This window comes from Ochlerotatus camptorhynchus, unplaced genomic scaffold (assembly GCF_037179485.1).
Source record: "Ochlerotatus camptorhynchus isolate MF236.1 unplaced genomic scaffold, CSIRO-AGI_Acam_v1.1 ptg000432l, whole genome shotgun sequence".
Taxonomy (NCBI): Eukaryota; Metazoa; Arthropoda; class Insecta; order Diptera; family Culicidae; genus Ochlerotatus; species Ochlerotatus camptorhynchus.
Genome location: NW_027040918.1, coordinates 7,887,656 through 7,914,839, shown reverse-complemented (window position 1 = coordinate 7,914,839; position 27,184 = coordinate 7,887,656). Strand labels below are relative to the sequence as shown.

Genomic DNA, 27,184 nt, shown 5'->3' with positions numbered 1-27,184 from the left:
AAAAATACTGTGCACAAACACCTGGAAAATTCGGAGTGGTCCAGTTCCAAGCCGGCTAAAGTGCTGGAGATGCTGAAAACAACAGTTTGTTGAGTGCTCAAAACTCAAACCTCTGTGTTTCGATACAAGATGTGGCCAGAAGGTACAACGCTAACTTTCAAACGGTGCGGGGAAGGATATAAGTCTTAAAAAGCCAGTAAACATCCGAAGCGGCACATGAAGCAGAGTTCCGTGGCCAAAAAGCGTGCAAGGTCATTGTACGACCGTGTTTTGACGAATCACAAAGGCTGCACTTTGATCGATGACGAAACATACGTCAAACTCGATTTTAAGCAGCTTCCCGGTCAAAAGTTTTACATCGCGACAGGACGTGGGGATGTGCCAGGAGGATTCAAGTTCGTGTTTGTCGACAAGTGATTTGCAGTTGTGGCATGAAAACAGAACCATTCGTCACATCCTCGACGATGACATACCAGCAATCAATTCAAAACTAACGATTTTAAATTGGCTCACTACTTGACTAGCCTATTGGTCCCAAGCAAACGATTAACGTATCCCATTCTAGTCGAAATTCTAGTACTACACTATGTTTGTTTTGATTCGCTATGGAAGTTTGACAGATAAAATGAGGGGTTAGTGGATTTTCCTATGTTTCGAGGGGTGAATCGATTAGCTTGGGACCGAAGATAGTACCAGAGCTGAGCCAAAAAGTTGGGCACGTATTTTCGGGACCTTTTGGTCTTAGAATTACCTCTATGGACATACCAAGTTCACATAGAAGAATGCCTGAAAAAGCGTGTATTGCCGTCCATCCACAAGCATAGGGGGAAAGTCATCTGTTGGTCCAATTTGGCCAGCTGTCACTACTTCAAGGTGGTTCTGGACTGGTATGATGCCAAAAAGATTGATCTTGTCCCCAAGCTAATGAATTCTCCGAATTGCCCGGAATTTGACCAATCGAAAATATGTAACCCTCGTCTAGGGTGACAATTAATAACCCACTCTTTTAACGTGTTTGCCATGAGCGTGTGCCTTGTCTGTTATGATTTGTTTTTGTTTTGGTCGCACGCTCGGCAACATATTCACCACTGCTTTATTTGTAAATATTTTAATTTGTTATTTTCATAGTAGATTTTATTCGTGTAGGCATGTTTTTAGGATTAGAATATAGTGTAAAAATTATCGTTTAAAATTGTCTCGCGTGTAGAATAAAGTTAGGTCCCGTTTCTCCTCCAGCTGCAAAAGAAGGCGAAAAACATAAGCAGCACAACATTCGAGCGCGGTTGCAGGAGAACGATGGCGGTTGTTGTATTGTCGGTGATTGTCAGATAAAGGGTTATACGGTCAAAATTTGGTCAATATCAACTTGACGTATTTCTTTCAATTTTGCATTTAAAAAACCTGAACACCCCTCATTTTGAAGGTGTGTGTGTGTAGAATGTTGCTCCTATTTTGATTTTGGAATTCACTCTTCAGTTGTCAAAATGCCGTCCAAGCAAGAAGAGCAGCGTATCAAAATTTTGCTCGCGCATCGCGAAAATCCGAGCTACTCGCACGCAAAGTTGGCAAAATCGCTAAAAGTTGCCAAATCAACCGTTACAAATGTAATTAAAGTGTTTGGGGAACGTTTGTCGACAGCCAGGAAGTCTGGATCGGGGGGAAATCGAAAACCGGAAGCCGCTGAGACGACAAAGAGAGTTGCCGGTAGTTTCAAGCGAAACCCTAACCTCTCTCTCCGAGATGCCGCAAATAAGCTGGGTGTATCGTCTACAACCGTGCATCGAGCCAAAAAACGAGCCGGACTATCGACTTACAAGAAGGTAGTGACTCCAAATCGCGATGATAAACAAAATACGACGGCCAAAGCGCGATCCCGGAGGCTGTACACGACGATGCTGACGAAGTTTGACTGCGTGGTAATGGACGACGAAACCTACGTCAAAGCCGACTACAAGCAGCTTCCGGGACAGGAGTTTTATACGGCAAAAGGAAGGGGAAAGGTAGCAGATGTTTTCAAGCACATGAAACTGTCAAAGTTCGCAAAGAAATCTCTGGTTTGGCAAGCCATCTGTACCTGTGGCTTGAAAAGCAGCATTTTCATAGCTTCCGGGACTGTCAACCAAGAAATTTACGTGAAAGAGTGTTTGAATAAACGTCTGCTGCCTTTCCTGAAGAAACACGGTTGTTCCGTACTGTTTTGGCCGGATTTGGCATCTTGCCATTACGGTAAAAAGGCCATGGAGTGGTACGCCGCCAACAACGTGCAGGTGGTTCCCAAGGACAAGAACCCTCCCAACACGCCAGAGCTCCGCCCAATTGAGAAATACTGGGCTATTGTCAAGCGGAACCTAAAGAAGACCAAAAAAACTGCTAAGGGCGAGCAGCAGTTCAAGGCAAACTGGCTTTCTGCGGCGAAGAAGGTGGACAAGGTGGCTGTACAAAATCTGATGGCAGGGGTCAAGCGTAAGGCCCGGCAATTCGGATTTGGAAAAGTGGAAGCCTAACTGAATATTTTTCCTGAATTTTATACTAATTGAACTTGAAAAAGAAATTCAATTTGATTTTTTAAATAAACGATTTCACCGATTTACACGCGTTTTCCCTTGACCAAATTTTGACCGTATCACCCTTTAGTAGGAAAGAAAGTTACGAGCCACGGTAGGAAATCGACGCGTTTTTTGCCCCGTCCGTTTTAAGTGAAAACGAGAAGTTGGAGTGCCGTTTTCGTGGCGTGTGTCCGCTGGAGGGATAATTCCCAGCACCGTCGCGTGGAAGTGACGTCGTTTCCCCGAAAAGTGCCGTGGTTCGTGAGCTGAAGTGAAGGGTGTCGGATCGCCGCCAAGGGAAGCTAAATTTCGAGGATTTTTCCGCTTTCGGCTAAACCCCAAGGATCCCCGAACACCCACCGTCCTCACTGCGGTGGCTCAACCAGTAGAGCCAGTCTCGCCACCGCAGTTAAGAGCCAAGAGCCCCCCCGCTAAACGCCAAGCATTGCTGCTACGCAGCTAAAGTGAAGCAGAAAACGCTCGGCACATACCGTGTCTGGAGCCGACGTGTAGCAGTACGAACAGCAACCGCCGCCGCTATCGTCGAAGGGCCCCACCGAGTGACACCGAGGACAACGAGGAGAAAAGGGAAAGGTTAGAGAATAATAGAGTCTTATATTGCATTTTTCTTTCTCTTTTCTTAACAATCCATCCAAATCCAAACGTCTTTCGGGGAAGTACTCTGCTCGTAGCCGCCCCGCCGGGGTTAATCGGGCCAGCTATAGGCTGGCAAGTAAGCTACCAACTTACAAATACTGTGCAATTTCAAAGCAGCGACTTCGAAAAATCGACGGGGCAGTCAAGGACATCCAGCAAATACGGATAAAATGGAAGAAATGCGCTGATTGGCTCCATCAAGAGGAAGGTTCGAGATTTCGTTCGAACTAGAGAAATGTAACCATCTCATGCTGTAACTTCGAAGTTTTAATAAAAGTACTATAAAGCAACCATTAATGGACTTTTAAAACTTATTGAATCAATAATTACAGGTCTATTTGTGCGTACCAATTTACTTTTAGTTAGCCGTATGTCTGGTATAAACTGATATCAAAAATTCATGAAATTTTCAATCTTTGTGACCATTTTTTAAAAGTGACAGTTATTCCGAATCACCCTGTACAACCCATGAAGTACGTACCGCCATGACATCGACACAGCAAGTTATACATGAACAAGTTTTGTACACTCATAGTGAAAGTCCAAATGCCTCCCATTAATGGATCGCTAGGAAGCTTGTTATCACTAATGCCGCTAATAAAAACCTGCAAGGAGCGTCTAACTGTCAAAAGGATGGAAAGACGTGGCTCGATGGACTCCAAAGTGGCCAAAAAGGTGGTAGCAGCATTCATGGGCCGGAAAAACTTGTCGATTCGGGATGTTGCTTGAAAATTAAAGGTGTCAATCTATTTTGTTCAGAAAACCATGAAATGTTACGGATTACATGCCTAGAAAGTGCTGAAGGCACCGAATAGGAAGCAAAATGTCTTCGCTCCAAACCTAATTGCATCGTGATGGATGACGAAACCTTCCGCCATCTACAGACAGGGATATTTCGTCGCCAAGTTTAAGTTTGCCGTGCCAGAGCATGTTCGCAAGAAGAAAATGTCAAAATTTGCCAAGAAATTCCTGACCTGCTACGTGATTTGCGGATCTGGCGAAATTAGCGCTCCCTATATCACTTCTAGAACAATAAATGGTAAAATTTATAGACAAACGTGTCTTCAGAAGCGACTCTTTCAATTTCCGAGGAAACAACTCTATTCAACTCTATTTTGGCCTGATCTAGCATCATGCCACTCGTTCGTTCGGAACGTATACGTATAAGGTAAAAGTTATATAATACTGCTCATGCAATACTTTTCTTGACTAGTTTATTCAGCTTTGCACATGGAGTGGATTAAAAGCTGTAAAGTTGCACATATCTAAAACCAAACCCAGTTGATTGTAAAAAATGCTACTAAAGAAGCGCTCATTGAAGATGAACCAATACAACCATTCGATCGATTCTATGAAAAAAGAATTCTCACATGCCTGTCGCGAGACTTATATCTACTAAAATGCCCATCGTTTGAAGAGCTCCTTTCTCATTCGAACTTCATCGTCACTATCAGTTGAGTCACTCACTATCATTTGATATACGACAGTGGAGTATGGAAGAAACCCAGCAAAATGGTCCCGAACATACAAGTCGACCCGATGTTGGATCAATGTAAGACTAATTTAATGTCGATTTCGACCTAGAAAACTCTATCTTATTTCCGCAACGCGGCGCGACATGTACCAAGCTTAATCATAAAGGAAAAGGAGGAGCTGTCAAATTAGCGCTAAGAGCACCAGAGAAATTTGGCTTCACTCGTGTTGTTCGCAAATGATAGGCGTTGCAGTCCTGTTATGACATATTTTTGATTAAATGAAATATGTGCACTACGAAATGCGGCTAACTCCGACTATTAGTACAAGACACTGAAGAAGTCTGCACATTGTAGACGAAATACGCGTATCTGTCAAGGATAAGCAAATAAGGTAGTGGAATTAAATGGAAATTACTAATCCTTCTCTCTCTCTCAGGTATTCCACTAAGACGCCCACATTTATCAGGATTTTTCATGTCTGCATTCACCACTGACCATCCACCACAATCACCACTGACGAGTTTTATGTCAAATCGTCTATGGGGTTGGTTGCAGCTCTCATATAGTCCATTCCATATGCACGAGTATTATTGATGGACCGGAAAACAATAACAAACCAACATTTTTGTCAGGAGTGAAAGTGAGGATAACAAACTTTGCACTTAAACATGGGATTACGCAAGTGTGTGTTATAAACGTCAGAAAGTTCAATTGCAATTACTTTGTATTGGCGTGAAAATAAAACTTTTTCGTATGCTTGTTTTTCTCAAAAACCCGTTTTAGAAAGGAAAATTTTCTGGCGATTAAAAAAAATTACTTAATAATTGTTAAAATAAACCTACCTACTCACATTTAAGTCCTTCTTAAAAAATGTGGCTCAGATAAGCTTACACAAGATGCATTATCAGGCTTTTACTCAGTGGAATATGGAGAAAACTAGAAGGCACCCAGGTCTGCTGGGATGAGAGGTAATCATGCTTACCACTACACCGCTGGCGCCGCTAACTAGAAGGCAATGTTCAAAAAGTATTTCCACATAAATGTTTAACGGTTTGCTTCTATGTGTTCAAATTTTGGGAAACTAATCAGAACCCGTTCAGTTCTCTCCATGAGCATCCATCCAGTTGACGAAGAAGTAAAAATCAACTGGTGAACGTCGTATTTGGCGATGATCCAACACCGATCTGGCCATTCCCAACAATCACGACACTCATCTGAACTCGTTTAGAAGCAGTTGCTGCTTCGCTTGCTGATGTGAGTGTGTTGGTGCCGGAGCTCAACAGCTTCCGTTTAATTTTATTAGCTTTGTTTGTAACTCACACAGTTGCGCCTGTCTGGACTTTGTTAATAGCTAGCCAGATGGGTTAGTTTAAAGGAATTCCCCCAACATCTGGTCTAGCCACGGAGATCGTCTACACTCGCCTCTTTTGTTGGTTAGCTCGAGCTTGAAACCCTAGAGCTTCAAGGTCGGCTCCTGGCTTGTCGACACTGATCAGAAGCACAAAACACCTTTTTATCACTTTTACTCTTATGTATGTCTTGTTATGTCTGTAGTGTGGGTGTGTAGATTGCTGGCCAGCGATGACGGGTGGGGTTTTTCGGCGGCGGATGAACGGACTGTTCACAGTGGATGCCGGGGCTCGACGGTTGTCACCGTGTGGCACGACGGATGTGGCACTCGGACTCGATCGGGTGATCGACGGTGGTCTCTCAGTGGTCGTCGTTGTAATACCGATGGACGCTTGCTACACGGATGTTGACGTGTTAACGGACGCCCTCGAGGTTTAGCCCGTAATTAATGGGTCCTGACTGGAATAAGGGAGATGGTCTTAGGGCTGGGAATTTCGCTACCGGGTTATTAATTAGGTGCTACCTGACTCCGGATTAGGTGGTGTTAGCCAGTATTTGTTGGTAACTCTCCACTATTTTTTTTCCAAAACTTATAGCAAACTTTGCAGATCGATCTATCTCGCGCAATGGCTGAAGTGAAAGAGAACCTTCTCTTCAGTTTGACCCAGTAGCTTCCCCCTTGACCTAAGCCCATTTCCACCTCCCTCCCACTTTTCCACCATCCCTTGTTCCTTATCCTTCTCCTGTTTCCAACGCCCATTTTCATCTTTACTCCTTCCCGTTATGTGTTCTGTGTTATGTGTTGTTGGTGTGACTGGGTTACAATTTTTAATTAGACCGTTGGTTTGGGAGTACATATTTACTTACATTCAAAACAAGACAATATTGCATACAAGAAACTGACATACAGATTGAATTCACAATGAATACACATATACCCTATTCCTCGCTCTTGCTATCTCCTGATTATTCTCGCTTGAAGTGAACCAATAGGGTACAGGAACCAAAACGGTAACAACGTCGTAGGCATTGTTTGAATTTTCTTCTGTCGTTTCGCTATTTCTCATCAGTACTGCAGAAGTCTTCACTGTTTTCGTTGGGCTATTCACCATCAGTAGCAAGTGTTACGTTTTGCCTGTGCGTAGCGACCATTAGTTGTTTGCCATGACTCTACCTCTCACTGCGTGACAAAACGTTCTGTCAGCGATAGTCGGTTGATGAGCTTTGATTTTTCAAACATTACAAGTTTACCGTTACACATTTTACCGAAGGCATCGTGTTCGAAGTGTTAAATATTCCCTGAGATTCAACGAAATTCCCTGAGCTTTATAAACGTTCGCTGAGCTTCTACAAAGATGGCCGAGAAAGTATACTACATTTCATGCCCATCTATTTTGTTTTTAAAGTGATGTTTAGCCGAGGGCTAGTTCATCACATAATGCACATCTCTGATTTATTTCAAAGTTCCTCGAATTTCAACGTAATTAGCTTATCTTCTAAAATTTGTACTTTATATGCTGACCTATTAAGAATAATTACGAATTTCCTTGAAGTTCCTGAATTTAGATGATTTTCTGCTAAGTTCCCTGAAGTTTTACAAATGTTCAAAACTTCTACGAAATACCTTGAACTATTTCAAGTACATTAAGCTTTAACCAAGTGCCTTAAAGTTGAAAGAAGGTCCTGAAACTTTTATGAAGTTACCTGAAATTAAATAATGTTCCCTTAATTTCAATTGAGTTAACCAAACTTGTACTTGCTTCTACGAAGCTTTCCATTATTTAGATAATGCTCCTTTTTTACTTAATTCACTGAAACTCTAATAAGGTACCCGAATTTCTATTTATTTTCCTGAATTTCTACGATGTCCTCTGAAGAGATCATTGAAGTTTTTAAGAAGTCCAATGAAGTTAAGGAAAAAATCCTGAACTTCAATGAAGTTCCCCGGGTTTCTACAAAATTTGCTACATTTATCTTAAGTTCGCTAAATTACTGCAAAATTTGATAAAATTCTTCAAATTTCTCATAATTTCTTCAAAATTTGGTGAAGTTCTACAAAACTCTCTGCACTTATACGTAGTTTTAAAAAGTTCTACAAAGTTTCCTGAATATCTATGAAGTTACTTGACATTCTGCAACGTTCCCTGAACTTTTGCGAAGTTTCCCAAACTTCTACGAAATTCTATGTAATCTCTTTACTTCTGTGAATTGCCCTTGAGTCTTACGATTTAATAGTAAATAGTCTCAATATTATAATAAGGAAGGTCTCTAAACTTCTCTTCTTTCCTTTATTTAACGTCGGTCTCTGTTCCGCAATCTAGTGCCAATCAACGACGGACATCGATTGCCATCCATTGACGGCAATCGAATGTGCAGGAAGGCAGCTTTTCCACACCTGCGATATCGCACCCATTCAACACACATGGGCCGGGACCAACGGTTTTACTTCCCTTCCTAAGGAAGACGTGACCACAGATTTTTATGCCTCAGAAAAATCCCACCGACCTCGGCTGGGATTGAACCCAGACCCATCGGGGTGTTAGAAAGCAGTCACGCTTACCACTACACACCCGGCGCCGGCTTCTCTGAACTTCTGTAATGACTAATTTGAATAAATCTAAAATATTGAACGCTTCCCCCACCGCCAATAATGTTATAAGAAGAGGTTAAGGCATATGATGACCTATCGTCGATCACGTTGAAGATTTGATATTGTTGAAAAATGATAATGCTCTAGATTCATTTAGCTCATTGACTAAATTCGTTGGACCAAATCCCTTCTTTGAAGTAACTACACCCAGCTAATTAATTTTAAATAAAGTTGAACGTTGACGGTACGACTTGAGTTGAAATTGACCAACTATCAAGTGAACAGAAACAATTTGTCATACTGAAAAACGACAAAAAACATACTTCACAGTCTAACCAAAACATACTCCTTCGCAAATGGCACCGACTACAAAGTGGTAAAAAGCAGTCCACATCCCGCCATCTATCCATCCGCTCTGACTGTATAATATGGGGTTCACCCAAAAGAAGAAAATCGCAATGCTTCTACCTTCTACCTTCTACCGCCACGGTCGTTCCCGTCATCGTCATCGTCATCGTCGTTGTCGTCGTCGTCATCATCGCCATCGGAAAAACATGCGTGCGAGGGGCAATTTGACTTTTCCGCTTAGGTTATTTTTCCTGGTTGGCTGTTGCTGCTGCTGCTGCTCAGAACAAGGTATAAATATTGAAGCTTTCTTGTGCTGCAGCTCATAACGCGACTAACCTCTTATCAGTGAAAGTGTAACAGCGCAGAGCAACTTTTCTTCCGAAGGATCAGTTTTCCATCGAAGCTCGGGATCAGTTTTTCAGTGCTGTGCTTACGAGAGAACAGTTCAGTTCTGCCGCCGAGTGTTGTTTCGGAGTGCCACTACCGGCCGCGGCTAATTGAATCGATTGCTGTTGTGCTTTTTGCCTGTTGCCTGCGGAACAACGTGTTGCTCGTGGACGTGGACGCGGTCGTTGGGCTAGACACGGTGCAAGTTCGGAGGAATAGATTGCCGTTTCATACGCTGGTGTGCTGCTGCAGAGTTGAAGTGAGTAAGATTTGAAAAATAAGTGTTGAGATTGGTAATTATGAATTAATTGAATGTCATCACGGAGGCGGTTGGTTTGATGGATTGAAGAAATTTGCTTCGGATTTCTTGATTGGTGAATAGCATTGGGGAAAATATGTGACTATGAAGAACGTTTCTTTTTGGAAGGCTAGGAATACTAAGTTACTTATTTATACAGTTAATTGACAATTTGTCATGACCATTTGGCTTGCATTGTCAAGAGTGTATATATTGCCCAGATTTTAGGAACTTTACTCATAGATGAAAGTTTTAGACTTTTAGACGAAAATTTAATGATGATTTAATCAAGAGGCCTAACTAGAAATACGAAATCCCAAAACAAGTTAAAAGGTTTTAATTAATTAGAAAACTTAGATCTTCAGTCCTTGACTGTGGCTTTTCCTCAGTATTGTTGGTCTTGATCATAATTTTTCAATATTAATTTTCCGATCTCTAGAGTTCAGACATATAATGGTTGGTGGAGTTATTTGTAAAGGTTTTCTCGTATTAATGTTTAATATATAATATCACTTGAAAACACATGTTTGATCGAAGACCCGGAGGGTCAAATGTAATATACCGATCGGCTCAACTCGACGATATCGTAAAGTGTCTGTATGTGTGCACGCAATGTATGTGTATGTTTTCTCACTCCTTTTGGCTGAACCGATTTGAGAGAAACTAGTTTCAATTAGTGTTTTTTGTGTTCCCGTAGAACCGTACTTCATTTCATCTCATTCGGATGTCTGGTTCTGGAGATATCAATAAAAATGACAAGTCTGTGTTAGTCACTCTTCTTTCTCGGAGATGGATGCACCTAGTGGTAAGCGTGATTACCTTTAACCCCAGCAGGCCTGGGTTCAATATCAGTCGGCACCGGCGCGATGTTCTGAGGCATAACATCTCTGAGCCAGGGAAGTAAAGCCGTTGGTCCCCGGTTCATGAGTTTATGGGTCGATAGGTAGGGTCCAGGTATGGGAGGTGCCTCCCTGGCGTCGGTAGCATTGGTGCTCAGCATGATGGAAAACAAGATCGACGGAAAACAAACTCACTCACTTTTCTTGAAGATGGTTGAACCGATATGAGTGAAACAAGTTTAATTTTATTTGTATCTATCTCCAGAACTGTACTCGCTAGTGGCAAAACAATTCCTGATGTTCGGAAAAATTACTCCAACGTTTCTTGATCATCTACATAGTTAATTTTTGAAAATTATCACAACTTCTACGTAGTTCCATAAACTTCATCCAAGTTCTTTGAATTTGAACATGATATCAGAAAATCAATGACCTTTTTAAGAAATTCAGTAAGTTCCCAATTCAAACCCTGAAGTTCTAAGAAGTATGCTGAACTTCTATACAATACTCCCTGAGCTTCTACGAAGATCGTTAAACTTTTGAATAAAATCCCAGTACTGCTATGAAGTTTTATGAAGTTCCTCGAATTACTACGTAATTCGCTTGCTTCTGCAAAGTTCTCAGAATTCCTATTAAGTTCGCTGCACTTCTACAAAGTTTCTTACAACTTTTTAGAATTTTGTTGATTTTTTGCGAAGTACCCTGAAGTTCTACAAAATCCCCTAATGGAATTTCCTGATTCATCAAACTTCAACGAAGTGTCCTGATGCTAAAGGTTTTTATGAAGATTTATAAAATTAAATAAAGTTTTCTTAAAATTTCAACGAAGTTCCCGGAATTTTTGCAAAGCACCTACTAAGTCCTTGATGTTTTAAAAAGTCGGATGAAGTTAATGAAAAATCCCTGAACTTCAAACGAAGTTCTTGAGAACAATGCACCTATTTATATTCGTACAAAGTTTGCTAAATTTCTCTGAAGTTCGTTAATTTATAAAAAAATTTCTAGTAAGATCTCGGAACTTCTACAAAAATGACTGATGTTAGTTCTATAAAATTATCTGAAGCAGTGTTGTGAAAATATCAAAAAAATAAAATCTCACTAATAACCGTGAGCACGCTTAATTTTCTGTAGAGAATACTCAACAAGCAAACAACTGCGAATATTACTGCCAATTGCAGTGGAACGTCAAAATGCATGAACTAAAAAATAATTGATTGAAGAACGCCTAATGATCTTGCAACCAGTGTTGCGAGCGGCGGTGAGTAAGATATTTTGGAATATTTTTTAATAAGATGTGGTGTGATTGTCCAAAAATTTAATAAAATCCTTCTTATTTAACCAGCATGTGGCTTATTGAAGTAACAAAGATAAATACGGGAAAACTCATCTTATGTCATTTCATTGCAATTATTCTATTCAAATTCTGCTCTGACAGCTTGACTTGACAACTTTATGGCTCGCAATTCGCGTTGGAGTGAAATAGTAAGGAACAGTCTGCAATTCTCCACGCACAGAATGACAATTGCTTATGGGATTTTCCATAGGAGTAATGCCGCGGATACACTTGAATGACAAACTATGAGCATGAACATTATTTGTATATTAAATTTTGAGGAAATCATTAGTCACACTTGTATAGATTTTGGATGTGCTCATAATTTATTATACAAATAATGCTCATGTTCATAGTTTGTCATACAAGTGTATCCGTGGCATAAAAGGCAATAGCAACATCTTCATTAAAAATAACGCTGCTGGGATTTTTCATGCAAACTTTCTGCAAAGTTCATGCATTCAGCGTTTCGACAAAACATTGTAACAGATGTAATATCGGCATAAATGTCCCTAATTTGGGACCATACATAAATTCAGCAATCGACTAAATTTTTAATAGCGACCAAAAATATCCATTTGGACCACCCAAATGACGCGTTCATCTAGGTAAAATTGATAAATAGCAGATTTTTAGCGATAGATTATTTTCCAGATCCAGATCCATAGACCATCATTAGAGCCATTTCCCTTACATGCTGTGAAATCGTAGAGACTACAAATATTGAGCTAACTCACCAGCTACAATTCTCACCGAACGTGTCTCGAAGCTTCCATCGCTGCTGGAAACAGTGACTTCGTGTCTGCCATCGGTGAAGAGTAAAGAGTGATAGCAAATTATACTTTCTCTTTCTATGAAAACGATGCAAATCATTTTTGTGTTGAATCAGCTCTCTGGTACATTTTAACATAGTCTCGAAATATTAAACGAGCATGCAAAATCAATATCAGGCATTATATTTTGTTCCAATATCACGTGTGATCAGTGCGCAAAATAGTCGATGAACTCACTACTTGACCAGCCTATTGGTCCCAAGCAAATCGATTAACTTACCCCATTCTAGTCAAAATTCTAGTACTACACTTTGTTTGTTTTGATTCACTATGAAAGTTTGACAGATAAAATGAGGGGTTCGTGGGTTTTCCTATGTTGCGAGGGGTGCATCGATAAGCTTGGGACTGAAGATAGTACCAGAGCTGAGCCAAATAGTTGAGCACGTTTCTTCGGGACCTTCTGTCTTAGAGTTACCTCTATGGTTACATCACCGGCAAACCGATATGAATGATCATACAAACTACAAAGAAATTTCTGATCAAAACACAAAACTGACATCTGCCGCCGTGTTTGTGGAAAATATTTATCGAAACCACAAGCACGCGTACAAAATTTATGTGTTGGTTCGTGTACAATCTATTTCGGACAAATTATTTTTATCTAGATAAAACATTTCTACACCCAACCAGGGGATGTAAGATTCACTTACAATTATGTGGGATTCATCATCAGAGGATGTTAGTGGAGATCGCATGAACCGAGGATGCTATATGCCAAGCTGCGGTCCAATGCAAGAACATTGGAGACCGAAACATGTAGAGTGTATTCGTGAGTGAAATTAGTTATGTCGAAAAAAAAAATAGGAAACAGATTGCCGGACTGGACTTGAACCACGGGGTGTGCGTCGTTCTACAATGTTCTATAATATGCGTCGTTCTACAAGCTTACTGGTATAGTCGAAAGCATAGATAGAACACGAAATAAAACAACAAAAAACCATTACATCGCCTGCATGGTCAATTTCTAACATTCGTTGCGATGTTCATGAACAGAGGATGATAGGAAACGGAACTAACATTCATTGTAATAGATTTTTGTTTTGCGTGTATGGTTTTGACAGATAGAATTGCTGCACATTTGAATCGACCATTTTGGATTCTCGATCAAGAGTTAAGGCCCAAGCGCAATGACAGCGGAAGCGGAACGGCAGCGGCAGCGGAAAAGCCCGATCTGAGTAAGCCTACTTGTCCGATTGAAAACTAGTTAGAACCAAATCGACATCGGTTAGGCTTCTTGATGTCATTTGTGACAACTGTCAAACTTTCCGTTTCCGTTCCGCTTCAGTCCACATTGCGTTTGGGCCTTTAAGTTTAAGTTTCATGTGAGTCACCTATTCGTCAGTGACTGAATGTGTTTGTTGCCTCGTCCTTTACCATTTGGTACATACGGTCTGGATAGAGCTATAAATTGAATAGAGCAGTGATTTCCCACTTAGCCTAAGCAGTCAATAATTTTACGCTTAGAGCGTTATATTGAAAGCCTTTGAGAGTGGAAAACATGCCATCACTGATCTGAAATTATATTAAGCTGGGGCCTGCCTTAGCTCATTCGATAAAGGCGCAGCTACAAAACAAGTCCATGCTGGAGGTGGCTGGATTCGATTCCCGGTCTGGTCTAGGAATTTTTCGGGTTGGAAAATATCTCGGCATAGAGTTATGGTTGTACTTGCCACACAATTCTACTAATGCAAAAATGGTACAGACATCGAAAGCTCTCAGTTAATAACTGTGGAAGTGCATCTAGAACACTAAGATGAGAGCACGCAATAAGCTTATATGCGATAAGCAATAAGCTTTAAATGCGAAGAAAAAGAAGAATAAGAAGAAGCTTGATATTGAGAGCGTATGAGAGCGGAAAAATATAATTTTGCTAATGATTATGCCATCACTGCTCTGAAATTCTACATCGTTCTCTTTACTTTTAAAAAGTTATCCGAGTTTATACGAAGTTCTCTGAAATCAAATGATGTTTTCTTAACTTTGACTACACGCTCTTGACTTCTAAGAAGGTCTCTGAACTTCTGGGAAGACTCAGTTTTATAAATCTGAAACATAAAACAACACCTTGTCCCATCCGCAAATTTTAAATGTTTGCGGTGTAGACACCTCGCAAACTCGTTAATTTTTGACGTAGGACTACGACTGTGATTTCTATATGAGGGTACACTTTGTGAAAACCGACAATGGAACATGTAACAAAATTATGAAAGATTTTTAACGTTAATAGCATCTGTTAAATTTAAGACTTTATCATTTTTCAAAATGTCTCTATTGAAAATAGCACGAATGTTCAATTGTTGCTATGATAATTAAAAGTATCACTGATTGCCTGCAAAAATCGATTTCCCCAACACAGATTTCAAAGTTGAATTCCAACTGGTCTCACCAAACGGTGTTTATTCAATCACCGCGTGGTGAGTGGTGCTGTTCTCCAGTACACAACGCAAGGCTGCCTGCAAGCAGTGAGCTGCAGCCCACATGAGCATCCATAAAAAGAGGAAGAAGCTGCACCGCTATTGATCGGAATCAGTAGCTCCTCGTGAGTCGCTGTGAGCCATCTATGATAAGCGCGTCACCCTCATTCCAAACAACATGCAGCTCATCAGCATCGTCTGTGTTTAACATTCTTATAGCTCAGCATTACTCAACCATCACGACAAAACGGTCCTTTTTAGGACCACCATAAATTTGTAAAAGAGTATTTTTCAATCGGATGTCAGTTCCCATATCAAGATAGAGCTGGATTTAGGGCGTAACAGCTGTTTTGAATTTCATTTTGATCGGACATTTAGTTCTGCAGATATGACCCTGCTTAAAACACCTATTGTTTTCAAGTTCCTTTCTGGTGTAATAATAAATAGCAGTATACCATATTCTGGTATCTATTTCATTGGCCCTCAAAAAATGCGTGAGAGTTGATTTGTGGTGTGAAACTTTTATTGCATTGTTTAATGTTGAGGTTGGGTGTATTCTATTTAAATAAGCGAATGAAAATAAACTAATCCCAGAAAAAAATTAAAAATTGTTAAATCAAAGATTAAACATTTGGTGAGCTTAATTTTTGGTGACTCCAATGCCATGTTCAAAGTAGGGAGTTGTAACGTGATATGTATTGCTCTGCAAACCAAAAACAAAAAATTGTGATACATTGCACGAAAATCACTTATAACACTTTAAGGTGATACTCAAAGGAAGCCTTAGCGCGAAACTTCAAAGGCACAAATGTCAGCTTCCACAAAACATACAAATTTGAAATTGCTACTCTCTGCTTGTAGTAGCACAGCAAACAAGGAGTAGCTATTTCAAATTGTATGTTTTGTGGAAGCTGATATTTGTGCCTTTAAAGTTTCCCGCTAAGGCTTCCTTAGAGTATCACCTTAAGCTCTCTAGTCAAAACATGGCATAAACCTAATAAAATTGTCATAAAATAATTTCTAGGTTTATGATTATTAGTGATCTGTTATTTAGTATTTGGGTATTTCTAAGAGTGAAAGCTACTTTGCCATTGATACATCCACCACAACCTCATTAAAACTAGAATCTGTCTAGTGGACCCATTCTGGAGAAGTTTATGAAGGGTTTATTTTTGAAGCTCTTCAAGATTGATTTACTGCAAAAAGGTTGTATGACAAACGTATTGAGAACCATTTGAAACCCGTATTAAAGCTACAATCAAAGCTATTTGGCAGCAATAAAAACCTTTTTCAAGCCATTTTACCTTGATGCTTGCTGAATCTACTAGAAAAATCATCAATCAAGATAGAAAAGGATTCATAAATACCATCCGATCTTAACAAAATAATCCTATTCAATTTCCAAAATTATTAAAATTGTTTTCATAAAGTGACCTAGTTGTGTCATATTAAATCTTATGTGAAATGTACTTGTAAACATCGAAGAACATAAGGCTGCTTTCGGAAAACGTCAAATTTACTTATTATATTTAATTGAGAAAAAAATTAATTATTCTTCAGATTGAACATTAAGCTCAGCCGAGATATTTTTTTTTATGATTATCGTATTTCAAATTGCTGAATTGACCAAAATAAAGTTATATCCAATGAAATACACATTGAAAACGAAGATTGAAAAATTCAAACAAAATAATTGTAATAAACATATTTACTATTGGCTTAAAAGTTGGTTTTCATGGGCCATTTGTGAAAAAGTAGTTTTGCTTCAATAAAATCTTTAACAAATTCATAAGATTTTAAAATGGATTTAATGAAGAAAACTTGCTGACTGCATTGTTTTTATCTAAAGCCATTTTACTTGATCTTAACCCGTTCAGATTTATGGCAGCAATTAATAGAGGCAAAGTTGCCTGCAAAAAGTTAAACGTCAAAGTTTGTTTACCATTCTATAGTTGCTTTGAACGATCATTGCAACGAGGCAACCATAGAGGTAATTCTAAGACTAGAAGGTCCCGATGAAACGTGCTCAACTTTTTGGCTCAGCCTTGGTACTCACTTCGGTCCCAAGCTAATCGATGCACCCCTCGAAACATAGAAAAATCCACGAACCACTCATTTTATCTGTCAAACTTGCATAGCGAATCAAAACAAACATAGTGTAGTACTAGAATTTCGACTATTATGGGGTACGTTAATCGATTTGCTTGGGACCAATAGGCTAGTCAAGTAGTGAGCCAATTAAAAATCTTTAGTTTCCACCGGTTGGTTTTACTCCAGCGTTCACCCAGGCGATTTTCTCCCGCTGGGTTGGAAGCAGTTATTCAGGAAGTGTTCGGTACTGTTTTGCAACATTTACCAACATCTCGCATACATAATGGAACAGCTGGAAGCTCAATCGTTCCCGCAAAAGATCCCCTTCTTCCGGATGTTTCCCGAAGTGCACCATCAAACGATGCAGTTTAAATTAAATTGAATGAAATTTCGACTTTTACACTGAATAAAATCATTGCTATGAATCGAAAACCAGCCAATCACCGCTTACTGACAGTTTCAGTGGTTTTCTGTCGGTACAAATACAAATTATTTCGTTCGTCTGATCTGGAGAAGGCTGGTCTGTTTTAAGACTGTTTCATAAAGGAGACGGTCAACACCGGTCAGAACGTGATGCAAACGCCAGATGCTCAGTCGTTGCTGAAATCGACTTCCCTCCGGTCGTTAACATCGCTTGAATTTTTCATCCTACTTCTTCTATCATTCGAGATCATAAATCATAAATTTTGCTTTTATTCACTATGAGGATCCAACTTTAAATTGTAAGTAATTGGGGACTTCATGATTCACTTTAACAAGTCTAAACAGCAACAATATATTCTTTTTGCTTTTATTTAAGAACCGAGTGGTTTTATGGTTGCTTTTATAATGATAGAACAACTTGATAGAGTATTTCATAAGCTTCATTAATAAACATTTATTAATGAAGCTTATGATTGATTTACAGAACAGCTCCATCAGATTTTGTACCGCTGTTGTATCAACCTTATTTGATGCTGAACGTCAATTTACTTTGAACTGTTTCTCATTTCCAACTGTTTTCTTAGTTTTCTTGAGGTTCCACTTAACGATTGCCCAATATTTTTCAATTGGGTGCAGCTCCTGCATGTTTGGATGGTTTTGTCCTCGAGTACGACTTGCATGTTGTTGGCGGTATACCATTCCTGAGCCATTTCCCCGTAGTGACAGGGAGCGAGGTCTGGCCAAAACAGCACGGAACAACCAACAATCAATACGAAACTAACGATTTTAAATTGGCTCACCACTTTAGTAGCCTATTGGTCCCAAGCAAACGATTAACGTACCCTATTCTAGTTGAAATTCTATTACTACACTATGTTTGTTTTGATTCGCTATGAAAGTTTGACAGATAACATCAGGGGTGTGTGGATTCATGCAGAACATGCAGGGGTGAGTGAAATAGCTTGGGACTGCTTGGGACCGTTGTTCTGGTACTGAGTGAGCCAAAAATAATAATGATTTTCTTCGGGACCCAGTGGTCTTAGAGTTACCTCTATGGAACAACTGTGTTTCTTAAAAAAAGGCAACAAACGTTTTTGCAAACATTACTTTTGATAACTATCTTTGTTGACAATGCCAGTTAACGAAAATTTCGCTTTTCAGACCATATGTGCACGCCTGTCAAATCAACTATTTTGTCGGGAATAGCCGTGTAAACTCATGACCTGGGAACTGCTCAAAATTTGCCTTGACGTATATTGCATCGTTCATTATAACGCAATCAAATTTCTGATGCAATCAATCTGCGTGGGAATAAATTGGATTTCGCTTATGGGCGAGCAAAATTTTGATGCACTGTTCCTCTTGCTTCGAATCCATTTCGACAACTGAATGGAAAACGGCAAAAACAAAATAAAGGCAACTTCCGTACGCACAGACCTACAAAATGAGGGGTGTTCAAGTTTTTGAAGCCACGATTTAAAAAAATGCACCAAATTTGAGTCGACCAATTTTCGACCGTTCCACCCTTTATATATATGAAAATCACTTTCTCTTTCAATTCGATCCCACATATATCGAGGCAGCTACTTTGAAAATGAACAATAGTGCAACTGTCCTGTTGTCTTCGCAATCGATCTATTACTTCTAATGGGGTAAATGAGCCAGTTATGTCATATGCACCAGGTATGGCACAATCTCATGTACGCCATTATGTACCATTTTAATCGCATAGGCCAAAACTGGAGCCAATTTTAAGTGTTGTCATAACTGGTGCACTTCCTATACGATTCCGCTCTTTTATTGCGCTTACCACCATAAAAAAGCAGATATGATCAAACTACACAAAACCATTTCTAATTGATTTCCAATCGAACTTGCTTCACTGGAAGCGATGAAGGCTACTCTTTTTTACGAGAAGCTTCACCAGATCGTAAAAAAGGATCCAATGACGTCCAAATGGAGTCGTCATAAAAGTTCCCATTGTTGTGAGGGGAAAAGAACGACGACGATGACGATGAAGAAGACGGAAAAAGGCAAACAATCAACAACAATATAAATACGGAAGCGGAACCTTGCGGCCCTATTATCGATGCTTCCTAGTTATGCTCCCATGTAGCGAAATGTAGGTCTACCTCCTAGCATAAATTGCATTCGGATTGTGTTAGGGTATGAAACGCAGCCAGAAGGAAAACAGCAAGTAATTTTACGTGTTGCACACTCTAATAGGGTAATTATCGAAAATCGTAACTTTGGCATTGTGTCGTTAGCTTCATAGACGACAATAATTGATTTGAGTTAGGACTTTTTTTTACGGCCAGCGTAATAAATGGGTCGTTAAACTAGGACATTGAAATCGTTTCGGTGAAGATAAGTCAATTACGATGGAAAGATATCTTGAGAAGCCTCATTCAATGCTAAACGTTGCCCCCGTGAAAGTTTGTTGTACGCGTGAATCCCCTAATTCACGCGTACAACAAACTTTTCAATATTTCAACAATTCACCATTCGCCCTCGGAGCCTGTCACCTCCTGCTGTCCAACAGGAAAATGGAAAACTAAATACCTGTGTTACGACAGTTTTCTACCCCATATTTGTGAGCATTTCGCCTCCCCCACATCATCAACCTGAAGGCATGCCTACGAACATTAAAATATCATATATCATCCCTGTAGTGTGACACACGGTTCGCAAACAGATGCTTCCGGTTCCCGTGATTAAACGTCACAGTGATTCCACCCACCAGTAACGGTTTTGAAACCGGCCGCCGCTTTCGGTCCAACTGGGGCCCTACTTAAGAATACGCAAATGAAAATAGAAACAGACACTTCCAAATTAATTATTTTCCATTCCACAAATAATGACGGGTCAGGTAAACCTCAAATCGGTTGCCTTCGTGCTTATCCCCGGTAAATGTGGATATTATTTCCGCATCCATTCACCGCATATTATTTGCAGACAAAAATAACGAGCACGATTAAATGTGATGGGAACCTGTTGCTCTGCAATTTGGTTAAAACCCTTTCTGCGCTCATCCCACAAACCGTTGTCAATCAAAATCCATCAACAGGTCGTTGAGCGGTCCTATTAATGTTTATTTTGTACAATATTTTGCTTCGCATCAGTAACGGTTTTCATTTATTGGACGTCGTGTTTCCGTTTTATTTTAAGGACATATTTTTTTTATATATTCGGTTTCTATTTGAATATTATTTAAGTCCGTTTCCAAATCATAACTTGTTTATTTTTCGGCATCAATAGTTTAAAAAAAAACTGTTCTGTGCGTGATTGGTAGTGAAGTGGTAATAGTTAGTGGAGCCAATAAAAAAGAGGAAAATTTTTTGTATCTGGGAATACCAAGGGACTACGCTTTATGGAATTATTTTAGAGAATTATTATTCATGGAATAATGGCGTAAATTTGAATTGTTCTGCAGCATCTGAACAGCTATCAATGTGACAGTACTCCAGTTGGATATTCAGCTTCGCGCGGAAAGTTTGCCCGGATTCGGTGTCGGTTCAAACCAACGTTTGTGATCGTCCATCGGGTAATAACGAAATAGATTCCTCGTTTTCGATGGTGGAATTCTCACTTGCTCTCCTCTCATGTAACAACTCAGCTCCAGGAATGGATAGAATCAAGTTCAACTTACTCAAAAATCTCCCAGACGTCGCGAAGAGACGCCTGTTGAACTTATTCAATCAATTTCTGGAGCGCAACATTGTTCCGGATGACTGGAGGCAAGTAAGAGTTATCGCCATTCGAAAACCCGGTAAACCCGCGTCGGATTATAACTCGTACCGTCCCATCGCGATGCTGTCCTGTATACGGAAATTGTTGGAGAAAATGATTCTTTTTCGTCTAGACAAATGGGTCGAGTCGAATGGTTTACTTTCAGATACGCAATTTGGCAACTGGCAAACTGCACGCAAACTGGCCTATGCGCAAAAACAGCAAATGGGTTCAGTTTTCTTGGACATTAAGGGGGCTTTTGATTCTGTTTGTATCGATGTCCTTTCGGATAAACTCCACGATAGTGGGCTTTCACCAATTATGAACAACTATTTGAGCAACTTGTTGTCTGAGAAATATATGAGCTTTTCTCATGGAAACTCGACAACTTCACGAATTAGTTACATAGGTCTCCCGCAGGGCTCATGTTTAAGCCCCCTTCCTTATAATTTTTATGTAAAAGACATTGATGGTTGTCTTGATGAAAATTGCTCGCTAAGGCAGCTTGCAGATGACGGCGTTGTGTCCGTTATAGGGCCAAGTGCACCGGACCTGCAAGGACCATTGCAAGATACCTTAGACAATTTGTCTACTTGGGCTATGAAGCTGGGTATCGAATTCTCTCCGGAGAAAACTGAGTTGGTTGTTTTTTCTAGGAAGCATCATCCTGCACAGTTACAGCTTCAACTAAAGGGTAGAACAATCACTCAAAGTATTTCTTTCAAGTATATAGGTGTCTGGTTCGATTCCAAATGCACATGGGGAAAACATATTGCGTATCTGAAACAAAAATGCCAGTAAAGAATTAATTTTCTTCGTACAATTACCGGAACTTGGTGGGGAGCACACCCGGAAGATCTGATTAGGTTGTACCGAACAACCATCCTTTCGGTTTTAGAGTACGGCAGCTGTTGCTTCCAATCCGCAGCAAAAACACACATCCTTAAGCTGCAACGGATTCATTACCGTTGCCTTCGTATTGCGCTAGGCTCGATGAGCCTCAAAGTACTCGCGGGTGTTCTCCCACTGACAGATCGTTTCGCTGAGCTGTCTTTCCGGTTTCTCATCCGTTGTGAAGTAATGAATCCTTTGGTAATAGAACAATTTGAGAAGCTGCTCGACCGAAATCCTCAAACAAGATTCATGAGTTTGTACTATGAGTACATGACGCTGGAGGTTGGTCCTTCTTCATTAATCTCCAATCGTGATTGCTTTCAAGTCTTCTATAGTTCCTCTGTAAATTTTGATCTGACCATGATGCAAGAAATCCATAGAATACCAGATCACCATCGGTCGATGGTTGTTCCCTCAATGTTTGCAATCAAGTACCACCATGTAAGTAACGATAAAAGATTTTCCACAGATGGGTCAACCATAAATGCTTCCACTGGATTTGGTGTATTTAATCAATTTCATAGCGCCTCCTATAAACTGCAGAAACCATGCTCCGTATAAGTTGCGGAACTCGCAGCTATATTTTACGCAGTAGCGCGAATTGCCTCACTACCTTCTGACCATTATTTCATTTTTACGGATAGTCTTAGCTCATTGGAGGCTATTCGTTCAATGAGGCCGATGAAGCACTCCTCGTATTTCCTGCCTGAAATACGATCTAAACTGAGAGCTTTATCCAACTGCTCCTATACTATCACCTTAGCTTGGGTCCCATCTCATTGCTCAATTCCGGGTAATGAGAAAGCGGACTCATTGGCTAAGGTGGGCGCTATGGAAGGCGATATTTTTGAGCGACAAATCGCCTTCAACGAATTTTTCTCCATTGCTCGTCAGCAAGTCCTCATCAGTTGGCAACAAAAATGGAATGATGGTGAATTGGGAAGATGGTTACATTCTATTCTCCCACAGGTGTCGAACAAACCATGGTTCAAAGGGTTGGACATGAGCCGCGACTTTATACGCGTTATATCAAGGCTTATGTCCAATCACTGCTCGTTAGACTCGCATTTCTATCGAATTGGGCTCTCAGGCAGCAATTTATGTGCGTGTGGCAGTGGTTATCACGATATCGAGCATGTTGTTTGGTCATGTACCTTACACCGTGTTGCCAGATCTGAGTTATCCACATCCCTTAGAGCCCGAGGAAAACAACCCGCGATACCCGTTAGAGATGTCTTGGCGAGCCGAGACCTCGACTATTTGAATTTAATTTATGTGTTTTTAAAACGGATAGATTTGAGGATTTAGTAGTTAGTTTCATCTTGTGTTCCCCCAAGTTGTTAGCTGCCCATCGGTGTACCCCCATGTTTGTCTTTTTCATCAGAGTGTCGCCTAGTTCGAGATCAAGAGCACATTGCTCCCCAAACCTTGTGTTCACAATCCCTACCCTGCCATCCATTTGTTACAATTTGTTACCCCTAACCTCGAAACAGCCGCGAGTAATCGGCCCCCGCTTTACTAACGTTAGTTTTAAGTAATTTTGTTGTCTAAACAATGAATATCGGCTCCGCAAAGCTACAGCAAATGAGCCTGGAAAAATAAACGAATTATTAAAAAAAAGCTATCAATGTTGAGTCAGTCCTATTGAATATTGGCGCGAAATCTAATTATTTTTTAGCATCGATCTTGATAGCTGTTGGCGGTAATTACTAATAGCGGTAAGCTCTATCGAGGATAATAGGCAAATATTGAATTATCCTCGATTTTTCTGAGCAGCATGTCCGTATCATCCTCAATTTTCATCTCGCAAAGTGTCTGTAACATTTCGTGAAAAGAGGGCGAGCTCTTATCCACACTTATTGAGGCATCCTCCTGCTCGATGGCCTGTTTTTTGAACAGTCGTATGATCCTGTTGTTGGAAGGAGATTCTCATTTATCCCGTGGATGCACGTTGGTAATTCTGACCACGGATTCACCCACACCGCAAATTGAGTACAATTAGAAGTTACTAAACATGATCAAGTCGAACTGCGAGGATAGTCCACTGTCTACCGACAGGTTCCTTGCCACACAGCGTGGTAGTTCCATATCATCATCATCATAATCATCGTCAACTTTTCGATCCAAAGTTTTTTTTTTAGTTTAAGATCGAGGGGTGAAAAAAAGACGGTACAACTTTATATACTCTGAAGAAGGCCAAGTTTATAGATCGAAACGTTGGACATACATTATCTTAGCGTTTTGATCCACCGTAAAACTGAATAGCTAGTATATGATTTTTTTTTGTTTTGTTAAGATTTATGGTGAACCGCTAACAGACAAGTTAACCCGTATCCTAGTTTTAATTACAGAGAACTAAATTCCGAAATTAAAATTATAAGCGCTCCATAAAGGGGGCACACTTATGAAAATCAGTTAATAACCATCTCCAAATTTACCATAATAGGACTGCCCAAGTAGCAATTTAAGTTTCATAAAGGTTCTGTAGACTAAGCTTAGGACTTGTAGAATGCTTTAAAACTAAAATAAAACTTGCCATGTTACTTGGCTGGTGAGAGACATGGATTATTACGACTAAGCCAGGCCAATCTGAAAGAAACAATATTGTTTACAACGCAGCGATTAATTGACAATGCCACTTTAGTTTGTTGAGCCATTTTGAAATATTTTTTTATTTGACGAAAGTTGCTTTAGTAATTTCTAGTTGAAAACAGTTACTTCGTGGTGACTGACTAAGATACCTGAATGTATCCACCTGTGGTGGGATATCACCCTTCTAACTTATAAAAGGGAAAGAAAAGATAATTTTTGAATGATATGTGCGTCTGTGCAGAATAATATGGTTTGATGTGTTGCATAATCCCGGGCACTCACAATTATTGAATTGTTTCATGAGCAATAATGTGTCACATGGTGGCTTTAAGGTTATGTAAAATTTTGGACAATTACTGAAGGCTATCAAGAAATGGTCGGGTGTGGTCAGATATGATACCATTGAAATTGATTTTGAATTATCATGGAAATTTAACTGTCTCAAGATGGAATTTGTCCAAGTAAAAATCTCCTGGGGGCATCCGGAACATGTCCGGATGTGATCCTATTCACTCCATATGACTATGATTGATCTTGATTTTGAATGCTCATGTGATTTGGGGTATTGCATAATGGGGTTTGATCCAAGGCAGAAACTGGCCGGGAGATGTGACCAATTAGGTCCTGGGCACTTGATATGATTATTAACATTAAACCAAGGGGCAAGCCAGCTGTACTCAGAGTTAATATTTTTGCAATGAGTAAATATGAGTAACTCATAATTGCTCAAAATTGATCTAAGCAGTCGCACATTCACCAACAAATAATAATTTAAAATTGTTTGAAGAAACATCAACTGTCAGAGTGATATATCTCGATTTGTTTTATTTTATTGATACAAATTGTACTTCATTTACAGCACATTACCCTGATTATCTTAAAAATATGATATGAGCAGGTTGTGTGACTTTACAATTATCCATGCCAAATCTTTCCATCCACAAACATAATTTTTCTATCGCTACGCATCCGTGTCAAGTTTTGTAAATTCAGGTGAGGGTCGGTAGCTTGGATTTGATGATTAATTTGGATAATCCTGAAGTCAACCGGAAGCCTTTCTGTATGAGTGGTCAATAAGGTATAACACGAAAACAGATTCAGACGAGATGCCATTAACAGTGAAATCGTTGTCGAAACATCCATTATGATGGGTCGCTTTACGTTTCAAGCAAATTAGTGGTCTATTATTGTAACTGGAAATTTCATAAATTCAAATTGAAAATAACGAATTTATGACAAAGGAAATTTAAAAAGGTTACGTACTTAATTTGTTTTGACCGAGCATGAAGAGCATGTGACTAGACGATGAAAAGCTTCTTTTTCAAACTTACTAGAAAATGAAAATTATTTAAATCAATATTCCAGAAAAACGTGTGAATCAGGCATTCCTAAATTAAAGGTTATTTTCTTTGTACCACTAAGCTGTAGTGGTAATGATGCCACTTGGAGGCCAATTATTTGCGGCTTGCTCGAGGTTAGGAGTAATAATTGATAAACAGAAGGATGGAGGGCTATGAACTGAGAACACAAGGTTTGGGGATGCACTATGGTGGTGTTTGAGTAAGTGCTCAGGAAGCGGACGGATGAAACATTTACCAAAACACAAAAGACGGACTATGGTGTAACACCAAAACTGACGCTTCAACTTGAAGGAACAGGAGAAGACAAGGTATTACTTAAGATACCTCAAATTATACTGCGGGCTGCCAACCAAAATTTTTCATCGATTTGCAGTCACTGAACCTATGTTTTCATAACCAGGAGCATTACCTAGAATATGCCAAAGATTATTTGATATTACTCTATTAAAGATGTTATGAGAATTTAACTGACTCTTCTCAGAGACGCTAAAAAAATGGATTTTTTCACGAATGCATTCTTCTCCGTGTTGATGGTCAACAGTGAATTATCTGCATTCAATTCAGGTGACAACAGCTTAAAGCTCGTACTCGAAAAAAAAATGCACCATTTTTATCCGCGTGTAACTTTTTTATCCGTAGGTAAAAATTGATGAAAATCTGGGTATAACTAGTTTGAAGTGAATTGTTTACATGTGCAAAATTTCATAACAATCGGTTCAGTGGTTTATTTATTTATTTGTAGTTTGTTACAGTCAACAGGTTAAAATACCCAAATGACAATTAAAACTTAGAACTATCGCACTATTGCTACTGTGACATAAATCTCAAGAAATTCTGCCTATTGGACGCACGTGAAAAACTAAAGTCAAATACATGTTGACAATGATTGAACACACGGCACATGCTACGAACTGGCTCATTCAAACCATAATTTGTCCTGGAAGTATCGATGAACAAAAAGGCGTGTGTACGTAGCTGACGTCTCCTAATGTTTATGTTTAGCTGTGTAAGTAGCGAAGGGCAG

General features: G+C 39.7%; 1 protein-coding gene across 1 annotated transcript in view; it reads left to right on the top strand.

Moving 5' to 3' along the window:
• The first annotated feature begins 9,305 nt into the window (after positions 1-9,305).
• AstC (Allatostatin C) overlaps positions 9,306-27,184 on the top strand; it is a 53,974-nt gene continuing 36,095 nt past the window's right edge. Inside the window, exon 1 of the mRNA XM_065234276.1 lies at positions 9,306-9,612. The gene's annotated coding sequence lies outside the window, so the exon portion shown is untranslated. The remainder of the gene's footprint in view (positions 9,613-27,184) is intronic.